At 37.5% G+C, this 12,643-nt stretch overlaps 2 pseudogenes; both read left to right on the forward strand.

Annotated features, from left to right (window-relative positions):
* The first annotated feature begins 354 nt into the window (after positions 1 to 354).
* LOC101592519 lies at positions 355 to 1,060 on the forward strand (annotated as a pseudogene).
* A 7,024-nt stretch (positions 1,061 to 8,084) lies between these two features.
* Positions 8,085 to 12,643, forward strand: part of LOC101592908 — a 5,318-nt pseudogene continuing 759 nt past the window's right edge.

The raw sequence follows: 12,643 nt of genomic DNA on the forward strand, positions 1-12,643 counted from the left end.
GCCATAAATCACCTCCTGGCCTTCTTACATAGAGCAAGTGTCCAAGGAGAGAGGATGCGGTGGTAGCCTTGAGTGAGTACCAACCTAACCCAGCCTCGCAACGTGCAGCTTCTCTTGGCTGACTCCTTCCATTTCGACTACTTTTAACATAAAGTGCTTGAACTAGTTCATCAGTGTCACATCATTCTTCAGAGCAACTTTAAAGATTGTTTCCATGGTAACAACTAGACACATTTACAAGTCTTCACATTGCCTACATAGCCTGTTTAATAGGAAATCAAATAATGTGCGTAGGCCGCCGTGCTCGGGCAGCGCCGCCCGGCTGGCAGGTGGGGGTCTGTGGCCGCTGGCGCTATGGGCCAATGCGGCATCACCTCCTCAAAGACCGCGCTGGTCTTCCTCAACCTCATCTTCTGGGGGAACACCTGGCATTTTGTGCCACGTAGGCGCTTACGTCCTCATCACCTATGATGACTATGACCACTTCTTTAGGATTTCTACACGCTCATCCCTGCTGTGGTGATCATCGCTGCGGGAGCCCTGCTTTTCATCATTGGGCTCATTGGCTGCTGCACCACCATCCGGGAAAGCTGCGGAGGACCCATCACGTTTGTCATCATCCTGCTCTTGGCTTTTGTCACAGTCGTAGTGGTTCTGGGATACGTTTACGAAGCAAAGGTGGAAAATGAGTTTGACCGAAGCATTCAGAAAGTGTATAAGACTTAAAATGGAGCCAACCCTAACGCTGCCAGCCGGGCTATTGATTATGTGCAGAGGCAGCTGCGCTGTTGTAGAATTCATAACTATTCAGACTGGGAAAACACAAATTGGTTCAAAGAAACCAAAAACCAAGTGTCCCTCTTAGCTGCCGCAGAGAGACTGCAAGCAACTGTAACGGCAGCCTAGCCAAGCCTCCGACCTCTACGCTGAGGGGTGCGAGGCTCTGGTTGTAAAGAAGCTGCAGGAGATCATGATGCATGTCATCTGGGCAGTGCTGGCCTTCGCAGCCATCCATTTGTTGGGCACTCTATCTAGTATTTATTTTGTAATCTTACTTTAATTACTTTACAAACTCCACATGAACTAAAACCTGTGTTTTCATCCACCATTAAGATGTCTTTGGAAAGTATCATCATTCTTGGAAATATTATTTATCTGAAATGTAAAGGCAAATAGTCTTGCTTTATAATTCATCTGGATGTAAATATAAATAAATGATAAGATGGGAGGTGGCAGAGTGGTCCATCATCTGTATCTCCTTCTTTTTGTCTCCAAATCATGTATTGGATTATTGACTTCTTAAAAGAAAGATTTGCAATTACTGTCTCCATTTTCTCTGTTACCCTAATTTGTCAGCATGCTTAATGCTGACTGCTGCTACCAATTTGAAATAACCCACACTAAAATCATCTATGACTTGAGCACTAATGGCTCCTAACTGTACAGTTAGGAGCTTGGGGGACCACATGTATTTACTAAGAATATGTCCCACCTCTTGTATTTCATGATTCTATATTCCCCAGAATCCTTTTACTCTCCATCTTCTCTTCTTAATTACAGTCTGGTATGGGTTACTTTAGTCAGGGTACAAATTCTTCCATGTGACACAAATCACCATACCAACTTTGAACTTCTGAATTTTTCCAGAATGCACCCCCAGCCTACTTCTCTTTCAGTGTTTCCCATCTCAGTAAGTGTTTCTACAACTAACTACAGTTTCCCAGATCTAACACCTATTTTGCTTTTATCAAGTGCTTCTTTTCCCTTGAATCTTATATTTATGGTTCATGTCCTGGTGATATAAGCACCTAAAAATCTTCCACACCTATTGTCAGAATCCCAACCCAGTCTATTATCATCTTTTCAGTAAACCTCTAATTGACTTTCTGAGTTTATTCTTGTCCTTCTCCAAATTGTATTGCAGAAAGTGTTATGAGTTTTCTAGTGAATATCTTACCTTGTCACTTTACTATTTAAAACATTTGAATACTTTTCTATTCTATAAAAAATAAAGTTCAAGATTGGTAACATGGGCTGTACAAACATTAATTATTCTGCCTCCCCCAGAGTATCCATCCTGACGTCATGTCTTCCCCTGCCATTATCTTCTCCCTGGCTTGACATTGCTCCTTTCCAGCATCTCTGCTCTTATCTGACTCTGCTCTCCCTTGAGAAATATTAGAGTTTCAGATTTCTGAGATGTAACTATCCAATACATGCCAGCGAAAGATTGAAAATTTCTAAAGTTGAAAGCCAGTGACATGAGGTGAAGGTGAGGCCATCTAAGTTGTGGACACTAAATATACCCAGGATGATGGCAGGAATGAGGGCAGAATGAACAGTAAGACTCCATAAATTATTCATTGATTTGTTAGAAAGAATAAGTCTGAAGAGAAGAGTTACAAAGAAAACAGGAAAATAGGACAACAGATCTTTGGAGCCATGGCCATTGCCAACATAGCAATGGCATTCAAGGAAAGGAGAGGGATAATTTAGTAAAAACAGCAGGAAGTTAAATTAAGCCAGTGTTTATTAACATCTTTTTTTTTTTTTTCCGGGATCGGGGATTGAACTCAGGGCCTTTCACTTGCCAGGCAAGCACTTATTCTACTGAGCTATCTCCCTGGCCCAACATCTTTTATTCTAGATAGCAGTCATAGAATATTCCAGAAAGAGTTAAATGCTCTGGACTTGGACCTGATTTAGGTATCAATTTTATTCTCATGTTGGGCAATAAAATATGTGGAATGCAACATTCTCTTTAACAAATAGTCCAGCTCTTCTGAATATCTCACAGAAGTGCAGTGAAGATTAAACGAGACAATATACATAAGTGAAAGAATGTGCCTAGTAAATTTTTCAACCTGGGGCAAGGCCTGCTTTTTCATTCTCCTGTTGCATAACATACCTCAGACAATTTGTAAGGCCTTAATATCTACAAACAAAGTCAACATCTTATTATTTTTCAATAATAACTAGAAGGTGTAAATTAGTTAATACATTAATCATCAATCATCTAAGAGTCTATCACCATCTACTTTTGACAATTGCTTCATATTACTTATGAATATTAAACAACTGCTAAAACTGGACACATAATTCAGTGACAGTGAGTTTCCCTGCAGTGGTCCTCAGAGTCACAGGTGTTCTTCCGTCTGGGCGGACTTTGCACAATCACCCCCATGTGCTTGCCTTGCATCAGTGGCAGTCTTAGCCTGCAGTTCACCATCACCCTCCCCATGTGATCGTCACAACCTTTCTGTCACTGAGCTGGCACTGAGGTGTGATAACGTGCAGGAGATGATGAAGGTTGCTTCTTCCATAGTTGCTGTGATGAAATACAGAACTCAGCATTCAAAAAGGAACAAAAACTAAGATTATATCTGAAGAAACACTAATGAACAATATGTTCGCTAAAAATACAGACTAACTGAGCATTTCAAGAGGTTCCAGGCATGAGTTACAAAATTTTGTAAGCTTTGTGTTTGCCAGCCCCCGCACGTATGCTCAGAGCTCTACCCAGGGAGTTCCTATCCTAAGTCATCTACTCAGCTTGCCAGCTTGCATCCCCTTAGGTCAAGAAAAGTCCTTAGTCAAATATTTTTTATGTGTATATAAGTGTTGAGTTAATGAGTTATTAAGATTTTTTTTTTCAAAATCGTTATTTAGGTAGAAAATATAACAGCAAATTTAGTTTGCGTTAAAGTTTCATGATGTTTAGATTTCTTCCTCATATTGCTTCCAGCAATAATATTCAACCTTTGACAGTCAGCAAGCCACTTGATTTATCTAGAACAGCTTCAGGAAAGGAAAATAATAACACTGTCTGAGTGGACTTCCACTGACATGCTAAGAAATGCTAATGACGTTTCCAAATCCAGAGATTAGAAGGAACTCGTATGAAGTTTTGGATATAGTCTATTGTTTTTAACATTCTATATTTCATGTTCACCTATATTAGCTAGAAATTATAAGAAGTTGAATACTATTTTTAGAACAAATAGATTTTTCTCTTTCCTACTGTACATGTATCATGTTTTCAATGTGTCTCTCCATGCAAATTTTATAGAGTGAAGGCTGTAAGATGTTGCCAGTATTACAGGAATAAAGTTGTCTTTCTAGTCACCTAGCCGAAAGGAAAGAGGGTTATAGGATTAAAGTCATTGCTGCCACATAATATTAATATATTCAAAACATCTATTTATCTTGTGCTATGGGCTTCCCAGTGCTCAGATTACTGTGCATTATACAAAATAAACTACAAAGAATGCAGATAAACACAAGTCACTGTGACAGATCCTGATGGGAGAAAAATAATCTTTCTAGAGAATTAAAAATAAAGTCATATTTGAGACATAATTAGAAATACATTGAATATTAAACTATGATTTTCAGAACATAAAAGTAACATAAAAGAAATATTTATTTTATTAATCACTCAAATAAATATGTGTGGAGACTCTGGTAAGTGGGCACACAGTCCTAGGAAAGGAGAATTCAATGGAAGAATTCTCAAACTTCATGGATTTTTTTTCTCTTTGAAATGACACAGAACACCAGCAAATAAAGATGAAACATGAACTTCTGGCCAGAAGGAAAGCAAGAGGGAACTATTTTACTCTGCCATCTAAAGCAATCATAAAATGGGCTATACATATACAGCTGCTTTTTAAGACACTGAACAGCAGTAAATGAAATAAAATCCCTGAGTGCAATTACATTTTTCTCACTGAGGTTTTCCCACCACCAGATTGAGATGTAGGTAATTCATTTTTAAAAAAAATATTTCTTTTTTTCATTTAACAAAAGTTTAGCAAATACCTACTAAATGCTGGACAAGCCTAGGTACTAAGGACATGAGACATGCAGCCCAAAATAAAGCTGTACATATAGTTTTCCATAGATGATAAACATAATAAACAGAGTAGGAGATGGGTTGTCTGTGGGGAGGTGGCCTGCTATTTCTAAGGAAGTTACTAAAGAGTTTGCTTAGAAAATGGCATTTGAGGAGATGCCTAGCTGTCAAAGAGAAAGCAATACACATATCTGAAGGGAAGCTGAACTAACAATGGGAGTAAGAAAAATGGTATATAAATATCATGAGGTTTGAGGAATTTGTTAATAACAGGATATGCAGTTCAGTATAAAAACAGATGTATTTAACCAAGTCACAAGTCTTTGGAATGTGAAAAAGTGCTGGAAAAATGAGTGAAGCGCTCTCAGAAGAACCTTTGGTAAAACCCCTCATCTGGCAAGGTACAGGCAGGCAGTGTGTCAGGTAGCCAAAACAAACCAATGTTGTGCACCCGGGATCACTTCTAAGCTCAAGAAGATCAACAAACTCTGTGGTGTGGCTTCCTTCCACAGCAGATGGACCCCACAGGCAACCAACAGAAATCAGGGTCATGGAGGGAAGATCTTATCCTGGCATGCAGGTGGCCAGACACAGAAATCTAAGGTTCTAAAGCCACTGAAATGCACAATGGGTGAAAGAGGCTTTAAGACATAGTAAAAGTTCCTATAGAGGACGATAAAGTGTCTCCTTATAGATCATGCTTCCCTTCCAAGAGTATGTAAATAGTGTTGTGAGCAGCTTTTGTAGTCACTGAAGTCAACAAGAACAAAATCACTTTGGAAGGCACCAGAAAGCCACTGAGCTAGGACTGGATGGGGCAAGGGTCCTGCACAGAAGGAGCGCTGACTGGATACACTCAACATGGTGTGCTGTGTTCTCCGTGACAGTGTGTAAATAAACTAGGTAAGCTGCAAAGCTAAGCAGAAGTAGCTGCTGAGAGAATGAGAAGCTGACCAGTGCTGAGATTTTAGAGGTCTGGGAAGACAAAAATGAGCCCAGGACACAAAAAGGTGGAAATGTTGAGAAACACCCAGACATTTACCGAGAACATTGGGGGAATTATGCTGTAAAAACAGGGGTAACTGGAAATGATCAAATCTAATGAAAAATTAAAACAATGTTTTCAGTTGCAGTCTGGATTAAGGGAACCTTTCTTATTTTAATTATCAACCCAACTATATGCCTCTGTTAATGGAGATAATTACTGTCAGAGTTTCAGAATACCTCTGTACTTTTTCAACCATTGTTATCTGGCATGTAAAAAAAAAACAAAACAAAAAAAGCCCTCTCATGAGTCAAACAAGGCAAACAAAAGCCAAGAGGAAAACAGAAATATTCCCAGAAATGATCTACATATTGACTTATAAAACATGAACTTTAAGTATAATATGTTCAACATATAAATTATAAAATATGGAATTTGTGGACTATGTGTTTTCTGTAACAGTGACTCAACTCTCAGTTATAGCACAAAAACAGTCTGTATTACACATAAAACATTCAATACAATTGTGTCTAATAAGCTTCAGTATGTTTCTGTATAACATTGCCAACTAAATCTACAACATCCATAGATTCAGCCAAAATTTTATAACATATTTTCAAAATTTCTGGTTTAGGTCACATTCTACCAAATGTGGAAGATATCTGTTGGTAGTACCAGACACTGAGTACTCTAAACCATGGTTTGAGAAAGTCCTTAAAATATTAACAAGGATAGCAAGACTTGGAGATTGACAAGTGCCAGAGATTAATTGGACAGAGTCAAGACATCATATCCAGGGCAGGCCAAATAGCTCAGTGGATTAAAGTGCCTGCAAGCAGATGCAGGGGCCAGAGTTTTGATCCCCAGGCCTGTTGTGCGGGCCCCATCTCTGGTGCACACTGAGGCCAATTTAAGACTGGGCATGGTGGCAAATGCCTGTACTCTCAGCTCTTGGGAGGCTGTAAACAGGCGAACCACTATGAGTCTGATCTAGTAGTGACATGAACACCCTAAATACCCTGTAGACCCTTCCTTAAAATACAAAAAAAAAAAATTGAGAAGAATTTTTTTTTGTTTTTTATCTGGCTCAGGCTGCCTTAAGGGTGGATCTGGTAAGGCAGATGGAGCTGGGGATTGAACTGTGGTATCCTGGGCCTGACTGCATTTTCATTAGCAGGTACTTAAACAACTGAGCTAACTGGCAGGCCCAAAAAGTTGAGAAGAATTTTTTTTTTAGCTAAAAAAATAAAAATAAAATAAAACCTTTGCAGTATGGATTTTATTCCCATGACTTTGATAAATCCAGCAAAAAATTTGCTTTACAGAACTGCACTGAGGTACTATTCTGTTTATCTATTTCTGCATAATAAACTGCTCCCCAAACTGAATGGTCTAAGCAACAATATTTATTTTGTTCATAAATCTTTAAATCAAGCATGGATTGTTGAGAAATGCTTTTCTACCTGTTTCCTGGAGTGGCTCAAAGCCTGGGAAGTGGGCTTATCTGAAGATGCACTTTTGCCTCTGGCAGTTGATGCTGGATTCTGCTGGGATGCCCAGGAGCGAGGCTGCCCAGGAGGCTTATGTAGATACAACCCAGTCCCAGGTCACTGATAATATGCGGATGGTGGAAAATGATCTCCACAGATTTCCTGTGTTTCTGGTTGTCTCGTGAATAAAGACATGGACTGCCTTTTGTGTGGGTTATTTTCTCAAAGATATTTATATAATCATCAGTATTGAATAATAATACAGTGGTTCTTATAGAGAAATAGGCAGTCTTTCTTACTACGGACTATACTAAACAATAATGATTCCTTTCAAAGGGAAAGAAGATATACTTGCTGACCTTTGTGAAAGATTTGCCCACCGTATTCTCAAATTACTTTCCTATATATAAAGCTCACACATAGCCCTCTTTTCTTTCACTGAGCAATTAGAGCTCAAAGAATTGAGGATCAAAATTCTGGAAGCAGTATCAGACTAACTGATTAGATTGAAAATAATCTTTCAAACCATCACGACTTTTGCACTAAGCTTAGTCAGTTCTGAAATGGAGCAACTGGACTCGGTTTATTGACAGGATGAGTGTAATCTGGAAACTGTCTTCAAGCCACCACATGGTTCATTCTTGTGAACATCAGCACTTACTTTTCACAGGTAACTTTGGCTCACTGCATACTAAGTGGAGCAACTGTGCTGAGGGTATGCCAAAAAGAGAGAGGATGAGCACAATTAAGAACGATGGGGAAAGGAAAAGGGAACAATTTGATGTGCAGAATACGAAGCAATTCTGAGGAAAATATTGAGGTGAAGAGTTGTGATCAGTTCAAGAATTTGAGAGCATAATTTGTACCCGGTACCTATACTCTGATCATACCCCAAAGGAGAACAGAGACTAAAAGTAACCAAAGTCTGTTTGCAAGATATTTGGAAAGAGAAATGACCAGAAGAGCACATTTCTCTATCAGCCTAATTTATCTCTTTATGGTATAAATGGGCAAATCAAAACATTAAAATTCACACTCAATGTGTGCATCAGTTTTTACTTGCTATGACAGAATAGATGAGAATAGCTTTTCCAAGAAGAAACTGACTGTTTGGGAGGCTTTTCATCTGTGGTCAGCTGGTTCCATTGCTTTTATGCTTGTGGTCAGATGGAAGTATCATGGCCAAAGGGTATGGTGGAAGAAAGCATCTCCCTTCATGGTGTCCAAGAAGAGGAAGGGAGGAAGGCATTGGAGCCCAACTATAGTTGGAAAGCTCAACCCTCTGCCATTTATTCCATTCAGTTAGACCCCACCTCCTGTTTCTACCACTTCCTAAAAATGCCATCAAATTATAAATCCTTCAATGTATTAATCCACAGGAGAAGTTAGACCTTCAGGATTAAGTCACTTCCTAAATCTCTAAATACGGGAGCTTGGGGTGTGGAGCATTTTAGATCTAATTCATAGCTCCAGATGCCGCACATCTGTTGCCTTTTTAAACCGTGTTCTAAATGTAATTCATCTTTCTGTTGATGATTCAGTCTTCATTATGACTGTCAATTGTTGTGCTTTGGTGTCTAGTCTTTGGCTCAGGTTGTCACGTGACACTTCTGATGTCACTGTGCCTGCTTCATGAAGGCTCATATTTTCCAAATAAGAGCTTTTAAAGTTCTAAAGCCAAATAAAAACACTTTTAATTATTTAACACTTGCAGATATTTTGAACTTTGAAAGCACACTGATGCATACTAGTGCTTTCAATCTCCGTAAAAGGCTGTGGTTGGCAGGGAAGGAATTAGTCTCTTCATTATACAGGGAAAAGAATTAAAAGAATTAGGGTCTGAAAAAGGTGGAAGGTTTGTCCAGTTAAATGACCAATGAATAAAGAAACCATGTAAGGACTTCGTACATTTACATTTTATGTTGGTATGTCTCCATTTATATTTAGCTGATCTTCTAGAGAATTCCAAGAAGGGACACAAATATAGTGTTGCTCTAGTTTTGCAGGAGCAAAAGCTTATTCACCTTCATAGTTCTTGGTTGGGCTCAAAATGACTGGATTTGCAGGTGCTGATATTGCATCAGGAGTGAACTTTTTTTAGGGGGTTGGCTCAGCCTGCCCTGAGGGCGGGGCTGGTATGGCATGTGGTGTTGGGGATCAAACCTCAGTCTCCTGTGCCTGCCTAAGCTTGCCTAGGTGGACTCTTTAGACCACTAAGCTATCTTGCTGGTCACCCAGGAGTAAATTATTAAAGCCATCATTTTCTAACTTTCAGCAGTCTGATTGTCATATGACAACCATTTCTTTCCAATAAAACATCGATATAGAATTCTATTGTCACTTAAGTATTAAACTGTTCAAACTATAAAGTCTTGCCTTTGCAGTTAATCTAAGCAAAGGTCTAGCAACTGGAGGTGATTTCCAGGTCTTTATTTGAGAAAGAACCAGAGAGAAAAGGACTTAGGAGCACATGCTGCCAGAGATTCCTCACTTCCACAATCAGTCCCCTCCCAGTATGCCCCACTTCCAGCTCCCCCAGCTCTGGTTAGCCCTGCACAGCCAAGCTTTCTACACACGATGACAAAGAATGCCCAAGAGGAGCAGGAGAACTTGGATAGTAAAATAGAGAAGTCTGCTCCCCACCAAGCTGATTGTGTCTCTCCTGAGACCCCATTGAGGACAAAACCGAATTTTAATTTCAGAATCCTAGTATATTGATTTCTGTGTTTTATATAACTATGTAAGACATCTAAAATGTGATTTCTAATCTAAAATAAACTCCCCTACATAATTGTCCGCATTTAAAAATAAATTGTCATAAAAATCATGCTTAAATACTTTTGCGAATGTTGAAGTAACTACTCTAGCACTTGTGGCAAAATAGCATACAACAACATTTTTGTTATAGCTAAGATCATTTATCTTTTTATTAAAAATTATAAATACCCAAACAGATGATTAGCTTCATGTATGTTAGCAATATGATCGGTTATGTTCTTGCCCCCAGGCAGGCAATCAGCAGCGTGAAACCCAAGTCTCCTAAGCAGATTCCAATCACTCTCCTTTATGTTTGCTACTTCAATTTTTCACACTAGATGTTTTATCTTAAAAATGAATACATCATAAAATTTTGGATGCATTAGGTTTTCACAATAAAACTGAGAAATTTATTCAACAAAGAAATAAAAAGATTTTTTGGTGACAAATGTATTTTATAGTCTAAATAATTTAATGTGTTAGTTAAGATAATTAACTCAGTCATTAGTAACTATTAAGAGTATGATTATCTCAAAGTGGAACAAAGAAAAGACAAGAAAAGGTTTATTCATAAAATATAAATAATGAATATATCATTCTTTAGATCTGGTCATATTTTAAAGAGGAAGATATTGATTTAGTAGTATTATAATTCATTTACAGAAAGAAAATTGTAATACAAAACTGTAGCTATTGTGCTTGGCTTACAGTGACTTTGTTTTGATGTGCACCACAGCCCCCATATAATGGCCTGAAAGTGGAAGAATGACCATTACATGGTCATTATTGATGACTGAGGAAAGCAGTAAAACAAATAATAACTGAAAGCAAGCTCATTGGTGAAAATGTCAACTTATTTTGTTTCCTTTCTGATGTGACAAGAAGAATCATAGTATTGAGTTTCTATTATGTTATCTTTTTTTTTTTTTGGCAGAACCTGGGTTTGAACTCAGGCCCTTGTACTTCCCAGGGAAGCACTTATTCCACTGAGCCATCTCCCCGGCCCCAGTCATGTTTCTCTTTAGTGCATTATTGTAATTATTGAAGATGTGCAGGATACAATGATGAAGAATTTAGGATCAAATTTTATTTCATCTAGATTTCAATGTTTGGAATAGCATTTCTTTCTATTTTTATCATAGACTAAAAAATTTGAATTCTCAGTTACTACAACTAGTGATGATTTATAAGGGCTAAAGAAGTATTAAAAATATGTTAAAATACTATGAAAGTTAAAGTTGTAATTGTGCATTTGATGTGAAGAATATTGAAGGTTTCCTGCAAAATGGGTTTATAAGATTATATTTTGGTTTAATTGTGCTATGATTATCTTAGTTATTATGAATATAAAATAAGAGATATAGGCTCAAAAAAATCTCTAGTGTCCAGGGCCAGGCATGATGGCACACAGCTGTAGTCCTAGCACTTGAGAGAATGAGGAAGGAGGATTACCCCAAGTTCAAGGCCAACTTATATAGGCCAGTGTGAAGCATAGCAGGACCCTGTGTCAAAAGACAAAAACAAAAACAAAAAGTCTCCGAAGTCCAAGGTAGAACAAAAACAAAATAATGAGCAAAACAGAAAACCGAAGCCAACTTCTCTCCTCACCCAAGACTAACCATGCTATGGTTTTTTAAAAAAACAACAACAAAAAAACCTTTTAGTATATGTGTGTAAGAAATAACAATTACAATCATTTTGAAGAATCTATCTATCTATCTATCTATCTATCTATCTATCTATCTACCTAGGTACTCTTGATTATTTTTTATCTTCTTTCCTTCCCGTCTCCCCCTTTATCAAATCTTTAATAATTATCTTAGTTAAGATAATTAACTCAGTCATTAGTAACTATTAAGAGTATGATTATCTCAAAGTAGAACAAAGAAAAGACAAGAAAAGGTTTATTCATAAAATATAAATAATGAATATATCATTCTTTAGATCTGGTCATATTTTAAAGAGGAAGATATTGATTTAGTAGTATTATAATTTGTAAGAGTTATGTTTCTATTTTCTACCAGTTCTACTTTATTTTGTCTTTACATTAGTCATCGTTCAGTTTTCTCATGTGAGAGAAATCATCTGATCTTTAACTTTCTGTGTCTGATTCACGGCAGTTAGTATCATGGGCTCACGATCCATTTATTTTCCAAAAACTGACTCAGACATACCCAGCTGAAGAGCTTCCGTTTTCATAATTCAGTTACTACAAATTCATCCACTATGACATATTATCATCACTTTAAATCTTTCCACAAGTTAACTAGGTGAAAGCAAAATTTTATATCTGAATTTGTATTTATAGCTTTTAGATGAAACTCTATACTAATTTTCATAGTGGTACTACCGTTCACATTCCCAAGCACAATGTAGAAGGTTTCTTTTTTGCCAAGTCCTTGCCTACCTTTCTTATTCTTGAAAAACTATTCTTACTGGAATAAAATAAAATCTAAGTGTTGTTTTCATTTGTATTTCCCTAATAGCCAAAGATACTAAGCATTTTCTTTTCATTTACTTATTGTCCACTTGTACGTCTCTTGAGAAATATATATA

The sequence above is a fragment of the Octodon degus genome, unplaced genomic scaffold, assembly GCF_000260255.1.
Source record: "Octodon degus isolate 3935 unplaced genomic scaffold, OctDeg1.0 scaffold00241, whole genome shotgun sequence".
Lineage (NCBI taxonomy): Eukaryota > Metazoa > Chordata > Mammalia > Rodentia > Octodontidae > Octodon > Octodon degus.